The sequence below is a fragment of the Somniosus microcephalus genome, chromosome 14 (assembly GCF_052327205.1).
Source record: "Somniosus microcephalus isolate GS21.2 chromosome 14, FLI_Smic_1.0, whole genome shotgun sequence".
Classification (NCBI taxonomy): Eukaryota; Metazoa; Chordata; class Chondrichthyes; order Squaliformes; family Somniosidae; genus Somniosus; species Somniosus microcephalus.
Window position 1 is genome coordinate 86,351,404 of NC_141000.1, and position 11,701 is coordinate 86,363,104.

Genomic DNA, 11,701 nt, shown 5'->3' on the forward strand with positions numbered 1-11,701 from the left:
GTTGCCACATGAAAAATTTCAATGACCACAAATGTCAGTTTGGAATATTGGAAATCACCATCATTGTAATCATTGAAGTTCAATATCAATACAAAAATCTCAAAAATGCCACAATTTCAGCCAAATAAGTGTCAGCCTGGTTCAGTGTAAGCATTCTTCCTTCTGAGTACTGTAGTAGGTTGTAGATTCTAAGCACCACGCCAGGACTTGAGCACATGATGTAGGCTGAAACTATGCTCCATGGTTGAGAGAGCATCTGTGTTGTCAGAGTTAATGTTCTTTGAATGAGATGTTAATTCAAAGCCCTGTCTACCTGTTCAGTTGGGTGTGAAAAATCCCATGGCACTATTCAAAGAAGAGCAGGGAGTTTTCCTGGTGTCTAGGCCAACATTCCTTCCTTAACCAATATGATCCAAAACAGATTAACTGGAGATCCATCTCATTTGCTATTTGTGAGATCTTGCTGCGCATAATGGGATGGCACGTTACCTATGTAAGAACATATAAGAAGCAGGAGTAGGCCATTTGGCCCCGCGAGCCTGCTCCGCCATTCAATAAGATCATGGCTGATCTTCTATCTCAAATCCATCTTTGCGCACTATACCCATATCCCTTGATTTCCTTAATATCCAAAAATCTATCGATCTCTGTCTTGAATATACTCAACGACTAAGCATTCACAGCCCTCTGGGGTAGAGAATTCCAAAGATTCACAACCCATTGAAGAAACTTCTCATCTCAGTCCTAAGTGACCAGCCCCTTATTCTGAGACTGTGACCGCTATTCCTAGACTCCCCAGGCAGGGGGAACATCCTCCTAGCAACCAGCCTGTTAAGCCCTATAAGAATCTTATTTGTTTCAATGAGATTGTTTTTTATTCATTCATGGGATGTGGGCGTCACTGGCAAGGCCAGCATTTATTGCCCATCCCTAATTGCCCTTGAGATGGTGGTGGTGAGCCGCCTTCTTGAACTGCTGCAGTCCCTGTTCTGAAGGTACTCCCACAGTGCTGTTAGGAGGGAGTTCCAGGATTTTGACCCAGCGACGATGAAACATAGAAACATAGAAGATAGGAGCAGCAGTAGGCCATTCGGCCCCTCGAGCCTGCTCCGCCATTTAATGAGATCATGGCTAATCATCCAAATTCAGTACCCTATCCCTGCTTTCTCCCCATATCCCTTGCTCCCTTTAGCCTTAACAAATATATCTAACTCCTTCTTGAATATATTTAATAAGTTGGCCTCTGTCTGTGTGGAGTTTGCACATTCTCCCCGTGTTTGCATGGGTTTTCTCCGGGTGCTCCGGTTTCCTCCCACAGTCCAAAGATGTGTGGGTTAGGTTGATTGGCTATGATAAATTGACCCTTAGTGTTAGGGGGATTAAATACGTGGGGTTACAAGGATAGGGTGGGATATGTGTTGGTGTGGGGGTTACGGGGATCGGGTGGGATATGTGTTGGTGCAGGCTCGATGGGCCGAAATGGCCTCTATCTGCACTGTGGGGTTTCTGTGATTCTGTGAACTGCCTTCTGTGGTAGAGAATTCCACAGGTTCACCACTCTCTGGGTGAAGAAATTCCTCCTCATCTCAGCCCTAAATGGCTTAACTCTTATCCTTAGACTGACCCCTGGTTCTGGACTCCCATGCCATCGGGAACATCCTTCCTGCATCTGGTCTGTCTGTCCAGCCCTGTTAGAATTTTGTAAGTTTGAATGAGATCCCCTCTCATTCTTCTAAATTCTAGCGAATATAAGCCTAATTGACCCAATCTCTCTTCATACGTCATTCCTGCCATCCCAGGTATCAGTCTGGTGAATCTTCGCTGCACTCCCTCCATGGCAAGAACATCCTTCCTCAGAAAAGGCGGCCAAAACTGCACTCAATACTCAAGGTGTGGTCTCACCAAGGCCCTGTACAACTGCAGCAAGGCATCCTTGCTCCTGTACTTGAATCCTCTCGCTATGAAGGCTGTAAGTCTAGGGTTCTCAAAATTCCCGCACTCCCAGAAATTATGGATCGAGGGACCCTATTTGGACAAGTTATTAAAAACAGGGTACCCAAAATGGCTTCCGTAACCTCGTGACCAAAACCGACAGGATTTTTAAAGCAGGGCTCTGCAGACAGGCAGGCCCGGAGACGAAACTTAAAATGCAGGAATCTGTGAGAAGGACTCTGTGGAGACAGACAGCCAAAGTAAACACAGAATAGGCATTCATTTGACTTGTATCAAATCAAGCTAGAATGGGCCTATAATCGTGGCCATTAGGTTTCTGCATATTTAATCGGTAACAGCTCACAGTAGCCATCAAGTCAGGATGGGGACAATTAAGGTTCATCCATGACAAACAACCAGGACATTGGGGCCATTAGACCCGGAGACAACCGCTCCAAAAGTCGTTAAAGTAAATGGTTGTGATAATTTAAACAAGCCCGCCAAAAGTAAGACAAAGGGACTGACCTGATTTGGCGCGCAGATAAGGAGTTGAAGAACGGGTATAATTGTAGGCCCTGATGTGCCTTCAATAACTCAAAGACAAGGAATTTAAAGGATTCAACTAAGGCTTTTAATCACTAAGAACATAGCAGCATTACAGGTCTTCCCACATCAGGCATCTGGTAGGAATGACTCATCCAGCTCCTGAGACCTTTATATGGCAAAAGACAGGGGCGTAGCCAATACACACAATAGGAACAAAAGGGGGCGGTTCACACAATACAAGCAGGTGAAACACACAGGTAAAACACATAGGCTGATGAAGGCATATATTTCATCACATTCACCCCTTCTACAGATTTAGTCTGTCCGGGGGTGTGATAGTCCTTCCTGAACGTCGCAACAGTACCTCGGGTTCCGACTGGGAGTCCGTGGTGCCCTCCTGGGCATACCCATGTGCTGGGGTTGTTGCAGGTACTGCTGGGGGTGGTGATACCTCTGGGGATGGTGGAGGTTCTTCTGGGGGTGGTGGTGATGGGTCGTCGTCGTCGCTTCCTGCCGAGGCGAGGTCCTTTATGGACACGGTGTCTTCACGCCCGTCGGCGTGCTTGACGTACGCGTACTGTGGGTTTGCGTGGAGTAGGTGTACTGCCTCCACGAGGGGATCCGTTTTGTGGCCCCTCACATGTTTCCGTAACAGGACTGTCCCTGGGGCGGAGAGCCACGAGGGTAGGGATACTCCTGAGGTTGATTTGCGGGGAAAAACAAACATCTTCTCGTGAGGAGTGGCGTTAGTAGCAGTACACAGTAACGACCTTATCGAGTGGAGTACGTCTGGGAGGACCTCCTGCCAGCGGGAGGTGGGGAGGCCTTTAGACCTTAGTGCTAAGGTGACCGCCTTCCACACTGTCGCGTTCTCCCTCTCCACTTGCCCATTACCCCGGGGGTTATAACTAGTGGTCTGACTCGTGGCTATCCCCTTTGACAGCAGGTATTGGCGCAGTTCATCGCTCATGAACGACGCCCCCCTGTCAGTGTGGATGTAGTTGGGCATGCCGAACGTGCAAAACAGGTTGCCGAGGCACTTGATGACCGTGGCACTGGTCATATCTGGGCAGGGGTAGGCGAATGGGAAGCGGGAGTACTCGTCCACAATGTTGAGGAAGTACACATTGCGGTCGGTGGAGGGGAGTGGTCCCTTGAAATCTAAGCTCAGGCGCTCGAATGGCCGTGTAGCTTTGATCAGGTGGGCTCGGTCGGGCCTGAAAAAACGGGGCTTGCATTCCGCACAAGTGCGGCAGTCCCTGGTCATAGACCGGACCTCCTCGATGGAATAGGGCAGGTTACGGGATTTTATAAAGTGGAATAGCCGGGTGGCAGAGGCCATTGTGGAGGCCCTGTAGCCTGTCCCCCTGGATGCTGGCACACATCCCTCGTGATAGGGCGTCGGGGGATTCGTTGAGGGCCCCCGGCCTATATATTATGTCGTACTCAAACGTGGAGAGTTCGATCCGCCACCTGAGAATTTTGTCGTTCTTGATCTTCCCCCTCTGTTTGTTGTTAAACATGAAGGCTACCGACCGCTGGTCGGTAAGCAGGGTGAAGCGTTTGCCGGCTAGGTAGTGCCTCCAGTGCCGCACTGCCTCCACTATGGCCTGGGCCTCCTTCTCTACCGAGGAGTGCCTGATCTCGGGCCCTTGGAGGGTTCTTGAGAAAAAGGCTACGGGCCGCCCATCCTGGTTGAGGGTGGCTGCTAAAGCGAAGTCGGACGCATCGCTTTCGACCTGGAAAGGGATGTTTTCGTCCACTGCCCGCAGCGCGGCCTTCTCAATGTCGTGTTTAATGCTGTTGAAGGCGGCGTGGGCCTCGGCCGTGAGCGGGAAGGACGTTGATTTCAGGAGGGGACGGGCCTTGTCGGAATAATTGGGGACTCATTGGGCGTAATAGGAGAAGAACCCCAGGCACCTTTTCAGGGCCTTGGGGGTGTTTGGTAGGGGTAGCTCCCGTAGGGGGCGCAATCGGTCGGGGTCCGGACCGATTTCCCCGTTTTCCACCACGCAGCCCAGGATACAGAGGCGCGTGGTGCTAAAGACACACTTATCCTCGTTGTAGGTGAGATTGAGTCTGAGGGCGGTTTTCAGAAATCTCGCGAGGTTCGAGTCGTGGTCTTGCTGGTCGTGGCCGCAGATGGTGATGTTGTCTAGGTATGGGTAGGTGGCTGTTAACTGGTTCTCATCGACCATGCGGTTCATCTCCCGCTGGAAGACTGAGACCCCGTTCGTTACCCCAAAGGGGACTCTGAGGAAGTGGTAGAGACATCCGTTCGCCTCGAAGGCGGTGTATGGACGGTCCTCCGGCCTAATGGGGAGCTGGTGGTATGCCGATTTTAGGTCGATGGTGGAAAACACCCGGTATTGCGCGATTCGGTTAACCATATCCGCTATGCGGGGCAGAGGGTAGGCATCTAACTGGGTGTATAGATTAACCGTCTGGCTATAATCTATCACCATCCGCTTCTTTTCGCTACCCTTAACTACTACTACCTGGGCGCGCCACGGGCTGGTACTGCATTCGATGATACCTTCCCGCTTGAGTCTTTCTACTTCCGACGCAATGAACCGTCTGTCCTCCCAGCTGTACTGCCTACTCTTGGTCGCTATGGGTCGACAGTTGGGTGCAAGGTTGGCGAACAGAGAGGGCGGCTTGACCTTCAGGGTAGCCAGACCGCACACTGTGAGTGGCGGCTGGGACCCACCGTAGGTAAGCGTGATACTTTGGTGGTGGCACTGGAAGTCCAGACCCAAGATCACGCTCACACAGAGATCTGGCATTATCAATAGTTTAAAATCTCTGTAATCATTGCCTTTTACTGACAACATAACCGCGCAGAAACCTGTAATTTTTGAGGTATGAGTCTTATCGGCCATGGCGATTTTGCCCTGTGTGGGGACTATCGTTAGTGAAAGTCGTTTTACCAGGCTAGGATGAATAAAGCTTTCGGTGCTCCCGCAGTCAATCAAGCATTTAACCTTGTTCCCGTTTACCTCTATGTCCATCATCGATTTAGACAACGGATGCGGCCTGGACTGATCCACTGTGATCGAGGCCACCAGTGGGTCCTGGAGGTCCATGTAGTCGGGGCAAGATGGTGGACTCCATGAGGGTGGACAAGATGGCTTCCAAGATGGCCACTCCCACGGCGCGCACGCGGCGGTGGTGGAGTTGGAGGCGGGGTTCCCTCTGCAGACTTTGCTGATATGTCCTTTCTTCCCGCATTTAAAACAGGTGGTGCCCTTCGCTGGGCACAGATGCCTGGAGTGTTTGTCCTGGCCGCAGAAGTAGCATTTCGGGCCCCGATGCATTGCGGCAGTAGTGGGGCTCCTGGGTGGAGGCTGGGGCTCCGATGGTGCTGGGCTGGCCTGAGGCCTGGGAGGTGAAGATGGCTTCCAAGATGGCGGCCCCCACGGCGCGCACGAGGCGGAGTGGGCCGCGTGGCCAGGGGAACAGGATTCGGAGTTCCTCTGGGCCATATCCAGCGATCGCGCTATATCTATAGCCTGTTTTAAGTCCAGTCCCTCCTTTTCAAACAGTTTCTGCCGAATATAATTTGAACTGAGGCCCGCAATAAGGGAGTCTCGAATCAGCTCCTCCGTGTACACGATGGCAGACACGGCCTTACAGTTACAGTCTCTGCCCAGTACTTTTAGGTTTAGTATAAAGTCCTCTAGTGACTCACCATGCCGCTGCGTGCGAGTAGTCAGAAGATGCCTGGCGTACACCACGTTTATTGGCCGCGCGTAGTGGGCCTTCAGGATGGTGCAGGCCTCCTCGTAGCTGGTGGCATCTTGGATGAGGGGGGAGACCCGATGGCTCACCCAGTTTCGCAGGATTCCCAGTTTCATGTCTCCAGTAGCGGTTTCGGCTGCGGCTATGGCAGTGGATGAGTTTGCAATGAAAAATTCGAAGCATTGGAACCAGTGTCCGAACTGTGTGGCTGCGTCTGAGACATGGGGGTCCAGATCCAAGCGCTCTGGTTTCAGGAGTCGATCCATCCTGGTGTTTTAGTGATTAAAATTGATGTGCCTTCAATAACTCAAAGACAAGGAATTTAAAGGATTCAACTAAGGCTTTTAATCACTAAGAACATAGCAGCATTACAGGTCTTCCCACATCGGGCGTCTGGTAGGAATGACTCATCCAGCTCCTGAGACCTTTATATGGCAACAGACAGGGGCGTAGCCAATACACACAATAGGAACAAAAGGGGGCAGTTCACACAATACAAGCAGGTGAAACACACAGGTAAAACACATAGGCTGATGAAGGCATATATTTCATCACAGGCCCATCAGTGGTAATCGGTAGCGCTCTCTTGCTCTGCCTCTCATCGTTTGGCTTTTGGCCTGCTGCCGCTCGTTCTCGTGCCCTGGCCTCGTGGTGGGCTCTCTTCTCGCTCCCCGCACCGCTCAACAACCAAGGACGCCCATTACACCAGGGCCAAATGCAGGAGGAGAACAAGACCCGAGTTCAAAACCACACAGGACACACAGGCCACAAACAGGCAGACGAGACGAGACGAAGAAGAAGGTAAACCGATGAAAGCAGAGAAGGGCAGCGAAAGATGCATTGAGAAAAACCAAACGCCTAGTTATAAGCTGGCGTTTGGTGAAAAAGTTGGCGTTGCATGCGTGGACAGTACGAATAAGCTGGCGTTCGAAGAGTGGGTGGCAGCGCCCGTGACGAATAAACTAGCGTTCGAAGCATAGGTAGCAAAATCTTTTAAACGGTAAAGACCGCCAGTCGACCCCCGACCGTGACGTTACCGCCGACGACCGCCCGAGGGAGAAGAAGAAGAAAACCCACCGCGACTCAACGACGACGGTAGCTGAGGAAAAGGAAGGGTGCTTCGCATCATCAACTTCAGCACCGCGCCCTGAGACCACGTGGCGATGGGATACCCCAAAGGACAGCAGGAGCGGACCTCAAAAACTCACAACCGTTTAAGCAACAGGTTTTGGATTGGTGAGCATGAATTCCTGGCCCCTCATAGCTTAATCTAGTTAGGTATAGTGGGTGGGATAAGGAAAAGGGGATTGTTTAATGTAGTTCTTTTCCCTCGATGTGCCGTGTGTTCCCCATTCCCATATAAGTGTAATTGTTTATGCCTGTAATTTTCATGCCAGTAAATTTTCATAAGATTGTTTTATTCTGCTTTTAATAAAATTTCAGTTTTCTTACACCAAACCACTTGTCTACTCGATTTTCTGTATTGCTGCCTGTACCTAAGTCCGGTGTCTAGAACTCACGGGTGTGGGAGTGATTCGAACCGCTCAAAGGACATTCAGAGGCGAAGCTGACTGGGCACACACCACCCCCTACAAGGCCAACATACCATTTGCCTTCTTAACCACCTGCTGCACCTACATGCTTTCCTTCAGCGACTGGTGCACAAGGACACCCAAGTCTCGTTGCACATCCCATTTCCCAATCTATTGCCATTCAGATAATAATCTGTCTTCCTGTTTTTGCCACCAAAGTGGATAACCTCGCATTTATCCACATTATACTGCATCTGCCCTGTTGTAGGAAAAATGATTCCTCGGAAACTAGACTTTGAGTAAGAGAGACAACTTTATTAAATGACAGAGCTCTGGGAGAAGAGTCTGCAACCACGCGGTCTGCGAGAGCACCTTCTCCCCGATTGTAGTACGTGCCGAGCTTATATACAATTCCAAGAAGTTGGTTTTAGATCATTTACATTCATCCAATCAATTCGTTTATTAGCGCATATTGTTATTTTCCTCCAGTCAGGAGTTTACAAAATTGTGTTGCCAATTCTGCCTCTTCAGGTCTTCGTTCCGTCTTGTTCCCCGGCGGAATGTGATTAGTTCGATGATAGGATACCAGTGAACCTTGTTAGTCCTCAGTGATCCAATTAGTCCCAGTCAGGACACGAGACGAACTTTGTTCCAGCCATGCGTAAGCGTGGCATGTCTCACTGTGCAGTGATTCAATTAGTCCCAGTCAGCAAATTTGTTGTTTGTGTCTTTTCCAGCAAAATTTTATTCTAACAATCCCTCCTCTTGGTCCTGGAGCACGATTCATTTGCTCCCAGATGACCATCCTCGGTCCCCCTTTCATCGGTGCTTACAGCCACTGGCTTATGTCCGGGGGTTCGGTTGTTCCTTCGATAGTGTCGTATTGGTGTTCTTCGTCCCTTGGTAGCAGGTTGGTGTGTTCCTCCTCGATAGAGGCGATCGGCATCACAGTTTTCATAGCAGTTTGGCAACACAACTTTATAAGGCTCAGCGCACAACACATCAACATACAAATTACAACTATTATTATTATCCCTTGCATCATCCACGCTCCCCACCCGGTTTTCCCTAGCAACCAATCAAGCCACCCTGTGCTTGTGGGTTGATGGAGCTTCTTTATTTCTTCTTGGATATGATTTGCTAGGCTCGTGATATTCTCGGAGCTATCTGGGACATATGTACAGCAGTCTGTCCCGATCATGGCACAGGTGCCTCCTTGCGCCGCCAACGGATAATCTAGGGCTATCCTATTCTGTAAGGCGGTGGTCCGGATCGCCACCATTTCGGCACTCATTTCTCTCAGGGACTCAGCCGTATCGTTGGCTATTTGTTCGAGCACTGCTGCCATGTTTATGGATTCCTTGCTATTTTTCCTGTTCCGTACCAGGGGAATGCTATAGCCCAGAATCTTTCAGTTTCCGTAATAGCTCTCTTAACACGCTTGGCTGGTTGCCATAACGACTGGTACCCGTAGTGGTGGGTTAGGGAGGATAAATAATGGATGTATGGTACTACGTATCCTATATAGCATGACCCAGTCCAGGTTCGTGGAAGCCACGGATACGCCTTATATCCGCAAATGAAATAGGTATTATTATAGGCCTCAAATTTGTTCCAAAGTTGGTACATGATCCCAGGTATTTCCCTCCAGGGTAGATTGCTAGTCCGGTTTAGCACTTCGGATAAATTAAACGTTACCACATAGGGCCATTCTAGGGCACCTGGTGGTTTAGTACTGGTTTTGGTTAAAGTGTAATTATACTTGCACTTACTCCATCCAACCACTAACCCTGTCTTGTCATAGTTTACCAAGCAGACTTCCCCCTCTGCATTGTTTAGTTTTCCCCCTGTGCTGACTAATAGCTCTTCTGGATACCTTCGATTATCGTACTGGGGATGAAACCATCCTTTAAAGTTCGTGGGGTTATACCCTGCCTGTTTCCACTCATGTTCCAGCTGATCTGGATTCAAGCTATTTTGGGTTTGTATGGTATCCTCCTTATTCCAGGTGGTATTAGAGTATAATAACCACCCTACCATCTCCTCTACCTTAAAGGGGATAGGCATAAATGGGATTCCTCCCCCCGTATGGGTGGGCACATGGGCGCATACCCAGCAGGAGCTTTGGCCCATTTTTTTCACATAGACATATGACATATACAGAAAGGTATTTACATGCAATCCTCTCTCTTTACGTAAATGGGGTACCGCGCTTCCCGTGACAATATGAAATAACGCCATTACCCATAATACTCTAAACATGATTAATATATCACTACAGTCCAGTCTTTACAGGAATTTTATGACAAAGGGTATGCAGATCACCTGTAAAACAGATTCAGAAAGTAGCCAGTCAGTTGTCTTTATATACTTTCAATTGTGTCCAATGCTTCCATACTCCTTTACCCCTTATGTCTAGACAGGCACAGGTATCCCCACTGATTATGATTTCATATGGCCCACTCCATTTTGGGGCGAACCCTGGTTTGCTGGGCAGAGTTTTCACCGTGACTTTACTACCCGCTGAGGGAACATAAGCCGTCATTGTGAGCTCTTGTGCCCGATCCTTGTCCTCCTGATTATCGCGGACATTCTTTCGCATCTCCTTTAATTGAGTGCTAAGTTCCAGAACGTATCGTTTTAGTCTATCTTTTAAAGGGCCTACATCGGCCCCACCTGTTATGATGCCTTCTGGCAATTGCATCGCCCTTCCTGTCATCAATTCATAAGGGGTCAAGCCTGTCGTTCGGTTTTCAGTGGCTCGCAGCTTCATTAGGATAATGGGCAATACTTCAGTCCAGGTTTTCCCTGACGTCTGCATTGCCTTTGCCAATGCATTTTTAAGGGTTCGGTTCATTCGTTCCACCATGCCCGAACTTTGAGGGTGGTATGGGATGTGGAATTTTTGTTTAATTCCCATTAATTGGCATACCGTTTTTATGACACTCCCGGTAAAGTGGGTACCTTGATCAGAGTCCATTTGAATTGGTATTCCCCACCTGGGGATTACTTCTTCAGCTAAGACTCTGGCAACCGTCAAAGCGGTGCAATTTCGCGTGGGGAAAGCCTCTACCCAGCAGGTGAATTGGTCTATGACCACGAGGCAGTATGTTTTGCCGTGTGACGGTGGAAGGGGACCTGTGAAGTCTATTTGTATATGCTCCCAGGGCCCTCGTGGCCTTGGTTGATGTCCCATTTTGACTTTTATGGGTCGCCCGGGGTTATACTGCGCACAGATGATACATCAATGGCAGTATCTCGCGATATCTCTTCCCATCCCCTTCCACCACCATTCTTTGCTGAGGCTTCCCATCATCGCTTCTCTCCCTGAGTGTACAAGCCCATGGTGGAGTTCTAATAGTGTATTTTGAATGCACTTGGGGGCCATTACCCTGTTATCCTTTCACCAGACATTATCGCTTCCCCGCTTTGCGCCTTGTTCTTCCCACGTACCTTTTTCGACGTCGGGGGTGTCCTCATGGAGTTCGTCAATACTTATCTCGTCCTCGGAGCTGCTCACAGCGGCTATTGGTACTTCTTCGATCCTTTCTTGCTCTAGCGCCCTTTGTGCTGCTTGGTCCGCAGCCTGGTTCCCCTGGTGATTTAACCAGTCCGGGCTAGTCCGGTCCGGTTCCCTCTGATGTGCCTTAATCTTAATTACTGCTACCTGTTGGGGTTTGTCGCTAGCTTCTAGGAGGGCTTCTATCCTCCGCTGGTGTTTTATGGGATTGCCTCCCGTAGTAATGAATCCCCTCCTACCCCATGCAGTCATATAATCGTGGACCACCCCAAAGGCATACCTACTATCTGTGTAAATGTTCACGATTTTATTCTCTGACAACTCTAGTGCCCTGGTGAGAGCCACTAGCTCTGCTACTTGGGCCGATAGGCCTCCATCAATCCGTCCTGACTCTACGGTTTTTAATTCGCCATTAACCACCGCCCACCCC